Genomic DNA, 13,473 nt, shown 5'->3' with positions numbered 1-13,473 from the left:
CCCGTTTCTACGATCCTATTGACTCTAACAGCCTCTCCCAGTCGAGATTCGAACATACGACGACTGACTTATTACACCAACGTCATACCTCGGAGCCAACTGGGAGGCCTCAATGGTTCCTTAATGGTACTCTACGTCAAATCACTCACTGGAAGTGACTGCAGCACTAGTCCCATACTCGTTTCGCGCTGAAGTACTGAAGGCACCGTGGACGTGCTTCGACTCCATGTTCAAATTCTCTTCAACTCGTTCACCGTTTGCCTAACAGTTTTCCGGAAGCACTCTGCAGCAAGTCTTTTCGGTGATAACCTTCGCGTGTGCAATCGTATCTTCCTCGTTGATGTCGATTTGAATACGCTGGTCAACCAAGCACGAACCTTGCGTACTACGAGATGGTGATCCGAATCGATGTTTGGTTTGCGGCATGTGAAAATTCCGTGGTCGATCTGAGAGTTGGCCTCTGAGTGTTGCCAGGTATGCTTTCGCAAGTTCCGCAGCACAAAATAGGTACTACAGATAACCATTCGTCTGGTTACAGCAAAGTTGATTAGCTTCAGGCCATTATCGTTTGTGGTAAAGTGGAGTTTTTTCTACCAGTCCGACCTGTGATTTGTATCGCCGCTGACTATTTTTATGTCATGTCCCTGGCTTTTTGAGAAGCTCATAGAACTTCTCCTTCACGTCATTGTGTTTGTTATTCGTCAGTGCGCACAGTTTGATAAGGCTGCAGTTAAAGAATTTACCCTTAATCCTCTACGCGCGTATACAGTCATTAACGGGCCTCCATCTAATGACAAACTTCATTTGTTTTTCCTGATAATACGAATCCGATGCCATGCTCTGCTTTATTGCCGCCACTGGTAGTGAAGGGGATACTTTAATGTCGTTCCCGCAATATGATCTACTGCACGGATCTTCGCATTCTTTCGTGAACCAACCTGCATGCTACATTTGTGTAAGAAAAGATCTTGAATTCAATAATAAACAACTGAAATACACGCAATTGTTTTTGTTCCAATACTATTTGAAGCAAGCTTTAGTAACTGTCGAGACGCAATCAACTTGCAATCCATTTTCAAGCCCTGCATGCAACCTCAGCATTCTGCAACATTCTTGTGTCTGTATATAAATGAAGAAATGGCAAATCTATATATATAAAAATGAAATGCTGTTCGTGTGTCCGGTATAGACTCGCAAACCACTCGACGGATTTTGATGAAACTTGGCATACACATTGCGTATGATGTGAGGAATGTTGTTAGCATGGTTTGAGGCCCCTCCCCCCATTAGAAAGGGGGGCTCCCATACAAATGAAACACAAATTTCTGCATAACTCGGAAACTAATGGAGCAAATGGAACCAAATTTGGCACGTAAAGGTTTTTAGAGGCAGATTTTTTTTCTATGGTGGTTTGAGACCCTTGCTTCCTTTAAGAGGAGGGGCTCCCATACAAATAAAACAAAAATTTCCGCATAACTCGACTATTAATCAAGCAAATGGAACCAAATTTGGCATGTGGGGGTTTCAAGAGACAAGATTTTTTTCTTTGGTTATTTGAGACCTCTCCCCCTCTAGAAGGGGGGGGGGCTCCCATACAAATGAAATACAAATTTCTTTATAACTCGGGAGCTGATCAAGCAAATGGAACCAAATTTAGCATGTGAAGGTTTTTGGAGGCAGAAATTTTTTCTATGCTAGAATGAGAACCCTCCTTCCTCTAATAGAGGGGGCTCCTATACAAATAAAACCAAAATTTCCTCTTAACTTGACTATTAAACAAGCAAATGGAACCAAATTGGGCATGTGCGGGTTTCTAGAGACAGATTTTTTTCTATGGTTGCTTGAGACCCCTCTCCCTCTAGAAGGGGGGCTCCCATACAAATGAAACACTAATTTCTCTATAATTGGGGAACTAATCAATCAAATGGAACCGAATTTGGCATGTGAAGGTTTTTGGAGGTTGATTTTTTCTATGGTAGATTGAGAAACCTCATTCTTCTAAGAGGGGGGCTCCAATACAAATAAAACACAAATTTCCCCATATCTCGACCATTAATCAAGCAAATGAATTTAGGGGTTACTGGAGGCAATTTTTTTTCTATAGCGTATTGAGATTCCTCTCCCCTCTAGAAGGGGGGAGGGCTATCATACAAATTAAACAGAATTTTTTGCAATATTCGTAAAGTAATCGAACTCGCGAGTGTTGCCGTCCACATTAAAATATAAGATAAATTTGGAACAAAATTGTTAAGAATAAATCGGTGAAGCCTAGATAATGGGTCAAATTAAATAAAAGTAAGATAATATAACACTTATTTTAAAAACAAAAGAAAAGGCAGAGAAAATACATTGTTGAAATGAAAATATGAAGAAAATAATGTTGAGATTACACTAAGTTTATGGTTTCTGACCAGTTTGCAACTGATGCAGTTGGATTGACTGCACTGATATTTTATTACGATTTTGCCAACATTACCATTTTAAGGGTTGGTAATAAAACCCAAATTGTTATGTTGGACTTGCTGCTCGAGTCACAAATGCTGATGCGTTGGATTAGAAATTTGCGGCATGATCCAGGAATATCTTGGGTTGTCAAAAAGAAAGCTCTTGGTTGCAAAATTACAATTAAACAAATCTTCAGGATCATGCATTTACCCCCTTTTTAGAATGGCGTAGCAACGCGCGCCGGGTCCTCTAGTCAAACTAAAAACAGAACAACTCAATTCAGCACACAGTTTACCTCCTAGGCCTTTAACAACAATAATGCGTTCCTGGCTAACACCTTCGATTTGGTAAGTATACAGGACCAGAGTTTTGAGCGATTCAGAACACTGATGATAAAGTAATTTAAGCGACACTATCCTGTGAAATTGGCGATAAGGTCATGAAGTTTTTTGCACTTTTCGGCGGATCGCACAGAATATTTAAAGATCGTCAGCGTATAACAACTAGCAACCAGGCAGTATCACAGAACAGACGTTTTTAAAAATATTAGAAATAGTGGCGGTCCTAAGTTACTTCCTTGCGGAACTCTAGGATGATTGCAGAAACTGTGCAATTCAACGGAGCCTTACTTTACTGAAAGCTGACGATTTATAAGGTATGTCTAAAGCTAGTAGACGAAACCATCAGATGCGCTCAAACGGATCAGTTTCCAAAGCACTGTACACTGCGCTGTTTGGGGATCAATACGATCAAAGGCAGCTTTAATGTCTGCATAATGTTTGTTCATCAATGAACAGAGCGACATTTGTATTAATTGAGCGTTTGGAAAAAAAAACATGTTGCTTTATGGAGATGCCTTGTTGGACTTGACTTTAAAAAACAGCAACAAGCCTCGTATGTCATCAACACAATGTTATCTTTCTTAAATAATGAATCGCTCACTTATTATACGTCAAGTATGCGCGAGTGAGTAACGTTTTCGAATAATAGCTGAAGCTAATTAATGGTATGGAATAAAATTTCCCGAACAATTCATCCAATTTATTTACTAATCGTTACTTAGCGACCTGTCAGCGGAAGTGGTATGAACTAGTTTTAATAGACAGATAAATTATGTCCTGCAGCCGTGTCGATTTCTATCTTAAATGATAAATAAGATAATTTAGCAAACGTTCCTTTCACCAGCAGATGAATTAAATCGGTATTTCCAATTGAAAACTGATTGCAGGTTGTAATTTACAACCAACAGGTCGTAAAATTTATTGATCTTATTATTTGGTTTCAGCAATTCCCAAGTATATGTGATATTTAAAAAAATCAAACAGTTCTTTTTACAGACTTCAAGTTAAAAATTACCCTACTTAAATATACTGCGTATACAAAAAAGTCTTTGTTAAATATACCATTAACCGAAACTTTCTTCCTTTCTCTGGACGATCGGATCCAATTATCACTCAACTACCGAAACCAAACTAAGCCACACCAAACCTATAAATCTGCCTAGTTTATATAGGCATGTAGTGAACAACTTTCTTGGGCGATGCAAATGGGCAGTGGCCCCATGGCAATAGCACACACCGCAAAAAAGCAGCTTCCATTATCACTGCAACCGTTAGTTAGTTACACCACACCGATGAAACGTACAGCTATTTTTACTCGATGATGGCATGCACAAACGAATGCATCCATCGCACTCGAACCCATAATCAACATGGTACAATAATAACAATAACAATATTCCAAACGACAGCTGATGATGATGGCAATCTACTTGCAGCAGCATCGTCCGTGGAAATGGATGCTCAATCATCGTCTATTTTTGTTACGAAAACGGTATTGCTCTCCTTGAATACGAATGCAGCGGTTGTAAGCACCGGCGCACAGTGCAACAACAAAACAATTCGTCTGTCATGAATTTGTTCCGAGCGAGAGGTGAGCTACTGTGCAGCAACCAAGACCAAGCTCTCGGCAGACTAATTTGTGAATTTAACTCCGCCTCGACCGGTGGTAATTGAATACGATTTTCTAGGATCAATAATTCTAATGATTCTTTTTGATAGTTAACCCCTTTTCCTATCCGATGTTGATTGGATGCCTTTTTCTGCATCATCATCGTCAGTAGGTACAATCCCTAGAGTAAAAGATCATTGGAAATCTTTTTATCGCTTCGTTACAATTTTCCATAGATGCACCTGTGGGTTGTAGCAAAATACTAAACACATCACTTGCAGCCTTTCACCATTTCCGAGCGGATTATGTAATTTATGACCACCAATCATCGGGTTAAGTGTGTAGATTTATGCAAGTCGTAAAATTTGAGGTCAACCAAATGAGCGATGGCAGACTTGAGCTGCCAAAACCGGCCTTCAGCGAATGGTTCTCGGTTGTATTGAATTGTGTGTGTGTGTGTGTTGAGATCGAATCGACTAGGTGCGGGTTGCTGACGTCATGATGGCGAACTGGGTGTGAAACCCGAAACAATTGGAACCAACCGTGGAACCAAGTTTCCAAGGTAAACTTCCTACGTGTGAAATCTACGAGAGTTCTTTTTTTTTTGTCTATACATGGTCTGTTGGTGGTTAGGTTATAGTGAATTGAGATTGTCTCATGTTCCAAGGTACCTGATAGATACTAAACATCAGGTTTAAACAAGGGATACCGCGAAGATAACATTGGGCTATGAATGGCCAACAAATCATGCAGCTAACACAAATGTCATTAAAAATTGGTTTTCATTAGTTACTAGTTATAAGTTTTTAACTTTTTTATGTGAACTTCTGTCTGCCACATTGTGTTAAGCAAACTTCAGGAATCCAAATTCATATTAGAATCCCAAGGTAACAATAAGAGATTTAAACATTAATAGCATAGCAAACGATTGAGATCGCGGTGCTTTTGGTACCTATTGAATGAACTTTCGATTATTAGGGTCTTGGTTCTTATTCGCGTTTTAGGACCAGTTTCTATACCTTTGTTATTAGTATAGCAAAGGTAAAAATGCAAGAAATCGATTAGTGGTGAGGTCCATTTTGCCTATTATCCCCACATAGTAGAACCTAATTAAACTGATCAAAACTAATCCAAAGGCCGGGGAATACAATCGAATAGGTTCAATTCATTTTTAGAAAAACATGTGGATCGTTGAATGCCATCGAATTCATACCGTGAGGAATTTACAAAAGATCAACTTTTGCACGATTCTTCCCGAAATATTTTGCAGGGAAAGGGAAAAATATGGTTCAATAAAGGTTTTCCACAAATTTATTCCCAGTAGTGGAAAATTTGAAAGAAAAATCAGAATGAATAACTATGTTCTCATAAAGAAATATTTTCGTATTGTGTTTATCGATTTTCAATCGTTTAGTTAGACCTCAAATTAACCTTGAAAATGAACATGAATTTAAATTTCAAATTTAACTTGAAATCAAATATGAAGTAGGATCTAAGCTGGGATATGAAATTGGAGCTGAAGTAGGATTTGGAATTGAACTTGAAACTTTACTTCCTACCGGAGTTAAAATTGGTTTAAATTTGAATTGAAATTGCACTTAAAATTAGACTTATAATAAGACATTTGGAATTGGACTTAAATGGACTTAAATTTGAACCAATCTAGACTTAGAGTTTTACTTCAAATTGCACCGGAAATCCAAAAGCAAATTGAAATTATTTCTTATAGTAGATTTATCAGATCATAACAGAGTCTATTAGGTTTTATAATGGTTTTCCTTAAGTGAATTTTGTCTTATTTGTTGATTATAGGGTATGTTGCTGCTTCGTCGTAATTGCCTATTCCCGTCCTATCCAACACAAATTATTAAAAATATCAGCATTTTTATGACACACAATGCAAAACTAGTTATTCCCAAATATTTCAGTTTGTCTATTTAAATGCTTTTTATCATTAAAGAATCTTCGGTAAAGGAACAATGGAGCCTTTCGAAGTCTGGTCTGCAAATCCCAATCAGGTAATAAACTTCATAAGAAGTTCAATGCCGGACTGGGAGAAGAGGTATGAATTGACAATGACAAACACTTCCATCAATAGTGTTATGTCGGCAACTAATACCTAGACAAAAGAAGAAGTATACCACAATAGATCAAAATAATGGTCGCAGTGGTCAAATCTTCCGACAAAAAAAAATCAATAAAGCCAAATTTTCTACGTTTTTTCGTGCGACGAAGAAGAAAATGTCGACTAATCGTTTTAATTTCCGTCATTCATAAATGAAAATAACTCACGCAACGCATTGTCGTTATTCTACAGCCAGGAAAACTTGCTTGACCTGCACAGTGGTCCTACACAAATACATGCGCGTTAGCTTCGTAAGCATTGTATGTTGTGATTTTTAGTTCGGACGATGAAAAATTTTGATGGACGGATTTTAAAACGGTACGACGAATTTAAGAAATAAAGTCAGTTGCGTAAGCTTTTAACTTCACAGTTGCGTAATTTCAATAATATGCTTTAATAATCGCTTTTCAGTGATTTCAAAGTTCACGGATCGGAAGGTAAATGTGTTTTAGTCAAATCAGCACAAGGACTTTTGGAGTATTCATTAAATCCATCCAACAAATGATGAAAATTAGAATGGCTTTGCTTACTACGACGGGAATTAGAAATATACCTTAGTTTTATTTAAAATTGCACTGCAAATCTGAAAGCAAATTGGTTTTATTTCTTATACTAGATTTATCATAGCATTGCGTATTCTAACAGGTTTTATAATGGTTTTCCTCAGGTAAATTTTGTCTTATTTGTTGATTATCAGTTCTGAACTATGATTTGAAAAAACACCCGTTAAACTGCATTATCAATTCACTTTATAAGCGGTTTTAAGAGATACCTGATTCCCCTTTAAAAACTATGTTTCACAGCACCAATTGTCTGAATATAATCGATTGTATCCTCATAAGTTACGGTACAAATCTTTACAAAAATGTTTGTGCAGGTTTTTTGTTTTACTTTTAGGTGTAAGTTGTTTGATATGCCGTCATTTGCCACCTAGAAACATTTTTGAGCTCAATTACGTACTATTTTTCATGGAAAAAGAACGATATATCAAAACATTCATCAGATAACGAATAATGATCTTCCACTAAAATGTGACTTTTGACAAGATAAATAACTTTCTAGAACGCTACGAACACATAAAAATTGATCAGAAAAAATAAGGGCCTAAAATCCGTTTTAAGGATTCCTCCATAAACAACGCTTCACAGCTAATTTCCATGAAAGGATGTAGGAGAAGTCTGGTGTTTTTGGCAAAGTTATTTGTGTTGATACGTACTATTACATTGTCAAAAATGACTGGGCGGGGCTGCTAATTATAGAATCCATAGGATCTTTGCACTAGCCCCGTAGTTTTCCTGTACTCTAATAACCGGCTGCGAAGTCTGTCGATAAAGAAGGGTCAAGTTCTTTAGGACGTTTATACCTATGGTTTTACTTTTCTTTTGAACATTGTTAAAAACGCCAACCATGCATCTTGAATGTATCACAAAGTAAATTTCGTATCTCACTTTTAGTGGGATTAATCAAATACCATGAAATGTTTTCTTCTTCTTGGTTATCAATTCTGATGATAAGGTAATAAAAAACTTCGCTTGGATTTAGATTTGAAATTGGAAAATCGAAGTCGAGATTAGAAATAAATTTAACTTGAAATTGCATTTTAATTCTGACTTAAACTTTACTTGAATTTAGATTTAGAATTGGACTTAAAAGCGGAGTTTAAACTAGACTTGCAATTTGAATTAAATTGGACTCCAAATTACAGTTACTTTTGAGCAGTAAATTGTCGAAGTCGAAAATAGAATTAAATTGAATGTGAAATTGGTCTTTAAGTCGGACATTGGGCACAAAATTCAACACGTAATTTTACATGAAATCGAACTTAGAATTGAAACTTTGTTTGAACTTGGACTTGAATTGGGCTTAAAGTTAGACTCCCAGCTAACATTTTTGTATGTACATCGGTTAGACAAAATGATCGGGACAGGCAAAATTTTGACGATATTCATACGGCCATAACTTCTACAAAATAAGACATTTTTAGATGAAACCAATTGCATTTGGCGGGGAAATTTTTCTAGTTTTTTCTAATATATTTCAAGATTGGCAGTAGCCAGTGGATGCCGGAGATTTGGAGGCGATATTCTTGATGAAAAAAAAAATATACGCGTTTCATTTATATCAGTGATTATATACGATAATACCCGATTAAGCGCGACTCTCTCCATACTGCTATGCAATTCTGCGCTGAAAATCGTATGTGTGTCAGTTGTTATCATTATATACAACTGAAAATCAACTTGAGCGCACTTTACTAGGCTTTAGTTACGGTTTCGAATTCGTTAAGAGATATTTATATGAATGAATATGAAATCGGAGTCTTCAAATTTTTTCTTAAAACTAAAAATAAATTGAACTGAAAATTGGCACTGAATTAGATTAGAATATGGAAAAATTTTGGCTTATTGGCTTTGGCTACATATCAAATTGAATTGGAAATTGGACTTTAAGTTGGTTTTAAAACTGAACTTGAAATTGGACTTAAATTGGACTTGAAATTAGACTTGAAAACGGAGTTTAAACTAAACTCGAAATTGGAAGTAAATAGAACTTGTAATTAGACTTGCTTTTGAACAAATTGGATTTGGATTTGAAATTGGATTTAAAATCAAAGGCGAAGTCAGAATAAAATTGGACTTTAATTCGGACTTAAATTGGGTATAAATTCAATACAGAATTTCATTTCAAAATTGTACATGAAATAGGAGCTTAAATTGAAATTGAAAATTTTACTAGAAATCGGAATCAAATTCAATTCGAGATTGGGCTTAAGGTGAAATTAGTCGTCATTGATTCTGAAAATTTCAAAAGCAGTTTTTTTGTTTGAAACAAAAATTTTGTTCATGAAAGTATATTCATTGTATTTAAATTGGCAAGAAAAATGAATACATTTCTATAAAAAGAACCCCGGCCCAAAAACTGCTTTCGATATTGGTCTCGTTAACGAAAAGTTAATGATTGCTAGTTTCCCGTTAAAATCTGATAGGAAATTAGCACGAAATTTTACATGAAATCGGACCTAAATTGAATTTAAAATTTTACTTGAAACTGGACTTAAATTGGGCTTGAAATTAACATTAGGCATAATGAACGTCAAGCATAATGTACGATAGGCATAATGGACGGTAGGCATAATTTACAACACTTCGCATTCCAAAAATACGTACTTGAGCCAGTCATCGCTCCATCATAACACAATGATAATCGGGCTGTCCATTTAGCATAAAGTTATTTGATATAACGAAGTTTGTCATAGAAACATTGCCATAATAATTGGCTCGGGAATATTCGACATAACGAACATTCGGCGTAATTGCATAAACAATATTTGGGCTTTTCATAGATGATTCAGGACGATACGGCCGTGTGCCGCGAGTGTTGTCGGCGGTCCATCGTCGCAAGCACTGGCTACTGCGGAAGGGGGGAGGGGAAAGAAGGGAGGGGATGTAAATGTTCTAGTAAGTTTTCTCCACCTCTCGCATCGACTCACCGGGCTGATATCGAATGGCCGAAACACAAATGGCCGAATTTTAACAAAATTCAAAAGGCCGAAATTGACAAAGACCGACGGCAATCAGCCGAAACGCCGAATTACAAAGACCGAACTTCTACTGGATTGAATCTCACCGAATCTCTATTTTCTCGAGTAATATTGATAAAAATGTTTTTGAGGTCAATGTTAAGCTGGTTAAGCTATCATCAAAATAATTAAAAGATATTTTCGTGCGTTCTAGAAAAATACCTAAGAAAAAAGGAATTCTGGCACGTTAGTCTCAGACAAACCACTTCTATTTAGCTTCATGCATTTTCTTAGGTTTACTGACTTCTACTATCCTTTAGTTGAGGCCGAACGGCAGCAAGCATATACCCAACATTTGAGCAGTCTAAAGGCCGCGAATATTTTCTATAAAATTCGTCCATTCGTGTTTCGGCCATTTGTGATTATGGGGGAATCACACTCACCCTATAGACAATTTCTTTTTTAAACTGATTCGATTCGATCCCTTGCAAGCTAACGACCGATTGCCTAACGTCCATTAAGCCTGTCATACATTCTAGTTTCTGCACAATAGGCCTGTCGTCCATTAGGATTACCTACGACTGGTTGAAACACAAATGGCCGAAGTAACATACAAATGACATAATAGATCTAATGGCCGAATCACAACTGGACGAAACACGAATGGCCGAATGTCTTATTCAGCCGAAAACTCGCGGCAATTAAACTACACAAATGGTGGGTATATGCAGTCATTACTGGCTACCGCTCGTTTGGACTCAACTAAGGGAGAATTCCTATCAGTAAACCTAGGAAAATGCATGCAAATATTGCTTCCCCGCAGTAGCCGACGCTTTCGAAAGCAGGTCACTGGTGAGCACTCGCCATATTTTTTCATTGAATTGAAATTTGAGCATTGCATGAGCATGAGCAACTCCCTAAGAACTTGGCCAATGATCACTCCCTAAAAAATTTTAATTTGTTCTGATAGGTAGCAGTCAGTCAGTTTTCATACTGGATTTACTGAATGGAGAAGTTTTCACGTATTGAAGTTGAAGTGAAGGCTCGTAAAACCTTGGTTTTCAGGTATTGAGTTATTTTTTGTACGAGAGTTTAAAATCGCTTGCTTTCGTGCCTCGTTCGTCGCAAAAATCGACAACGTTTTTCCGAAGTTTTGGGTGATAGTTTGGATTACCGAGGTCGAAAGATAAGTAATTTAACAAATGTATTTCGCGGTTGCCGCGTGGTTAGCTTTTACAACATAAATAATGGATTGTCTTAATTTTAGACTTGAAATAGAACTTGACTCTGAACGTGATATTGGACATGAGTTTTGAATTATTTGGACTTGCCGCTTTACCTCAAGTCAGACTTGAATTTGAACTTGAAATCTTAATTGAAATTGGACATAAAATTAGAATTGAGACTGGATCTATTTTCACGCAATAAATGTACTTATCGCTAAGAAAACCGGGCTATTGAATAAAAACTTCGAATTTCTGGGTTATATTATTTAAAATTATTTTGTTTAACATTAAGATTTTAAAAGAAGGTAGGACACGCGCGTGTGCCCCACAGCCTGGGCACGTCAATGGAAAAAATAATTATGAAAACAATTGTCTTAGTGTCTCTATACGGTACCAGTTTGAGGTAGCAAGTTCGTATCGTAGTTTATTTTTGTGGCTAGAATTGAACCGTTAGTTTGGCTATACGACGGAAGTTCGTTCTTTTTCTTAATGAGAATCTGATACGCTAGACTACCTGTCGGAGGAGTCCCGTAGATTCCAGTGAGCACAAATCTTGTTTTCATTCATAAGGCCTTTCACATTCAACACAATCCATATATTTAAGGCTTGAAAAAAGCCGTGATTTTATCTTTCTTTTCTAGCAAACGTATCAAGTTTCTTACAATATTCAAATATAATTGTTGTTTCCTCTTTAAAAGATCCATGATCTCAAATTCAACTAGCCAGAGTTCCTGCTGCCCCAAAGAATGCCAAAAGATCACCCAGAGTAAATACTGCACGACTAAAGCTGTGCCTTGACCGGTTTTAATTCGGATAAATTACTCGGCAAAAAACTAGCGAACCATACTTTTCATACCGCATTATTAATGCTTCCAAACTTTGATAAGAATAGCAGATAACTAGTGTTAATATTCATTCAGGTTCAATTTAAAAAAAAATGTATACATCTTAGTTACTTTTCATGAGGTCTGAGGAGGTTAAAATATTTAAGTAAATCAAACAAAAAGTTTTCAAATAGCAATATACTAAGCAGCATTGACTTGCAATAGTGCACTGCTACTTAATTAAATGGATGAACACATAACTTCTGAACATTGTGGTCGACTTTCGAACTCCTCTCCACAATCAATTAATTCAAATATCAGAATAATTAGCACAAAAGTTTCCCCGTAGTCGATACCAGCACCAAGAGCACCAGGTGCAGTGAGAATGACACCGAATGAACAATTTATGCGGTTTCCTCCCGTTCCGGGGTGCGACTATTTCGAGCTCGTCGAATCAGGTTCGGTTTTCAACCAGTTCAGTTCGGAGCCAGATTATATTCCAGGAAACGATACAGATACCGGCACCGGGAAACTTGTCGAAATCAATATCCTCTAGACTTGGCGAGATGGCAAAAATAGCTTGCAGACGAGGAGTTTTTTTTGCCTGGACGAATTATGTCTGAGTTGCACGCAAGTGTTGGATTTATATAATTTACACCACAAAATAATTATACATTTCCGCAATTAAGAATCAAATCTTCTAGACTCTTCTAGATCTTTTTTGTTCAATAAATATAATTAATATGACACATATTACTCACGTGCTAGGTTAAATAAGCAAATGTTGAAACACTCACCTGGAACGAGAAAACAAATATTCATTAAATATTGTGTACTGAAATATTTCTCTGTGCAATAAATATTGTACAGCTTATAATTCAAACCAAACCAAAGGTTTGAACATTTTATTACAACACATTAATTTTGACTGTTGTAGCATTAAGATTTCTTAAAACAGCGCTGAAAATCACGATTCGCATGGTATATACGGCAGTGCAAAAACTTTTTACATTTTCACATTTAAAAAGGTGGGTTTATAATCCACTATGCAGCAGCTAGTTCCTCATGTTCAAAACATTCATGCGGGTCGTGGAGGATATTTACCCTACGACTAGACGATGGAATAACGGTTACTCTGCAAAAAAACACATCGTTCTAAGTAAAATAAAGTTTTTTTTAATTCTGTGGGTTTATAATTTAAAAATAACCAACGGTAGGTAAATGTTTACCCCACCCAATGAATGCTGCTGCGGATTCTAAGCAAAATGTTCCACCCCAAATCTAAAAGAATTATTCTAACAGAATTGTTTTATATCATCGCTCGGTTAGACAGACAAACTTCGAATGTGATATTGTTTATTGATGATCGAAATCATTATTCCT

General features: G+C 36.6%; 1 protein-coding gene across 1 annotated transcript in view; it reads right to left on the bottom strand.

Annotated features, from left to right (window-relative positions):
• LOC128741812 (uncharacterized) overlaps positions 1–13,473 on the bottom strand; it is a 261,707-nt gene that overhangs the window by 78,059 nt on the left and 170,175 nt on the right. The window lies entirely within an intron of this gene.

Source organism: Sabethes cyaneus, chromosome 3 (assembly GCF_943734655.1).
Source record: "Sabethes cyaneus chromosome 3, idSabCyanKW18_F2, whole genome shotgun sequence".
NCBI classification, from domain to species: domain Eukaryota; kingdom Metazoa; phylum Arthropoda; class Insecta; order Diptera; family Culicidae; genus Sabethes; species Sabethes cyaneus.
Note: the sequence above shows the minus strand (reverse complement) of the source record. Positions and strands in the feature narration are given on the sequence as shown.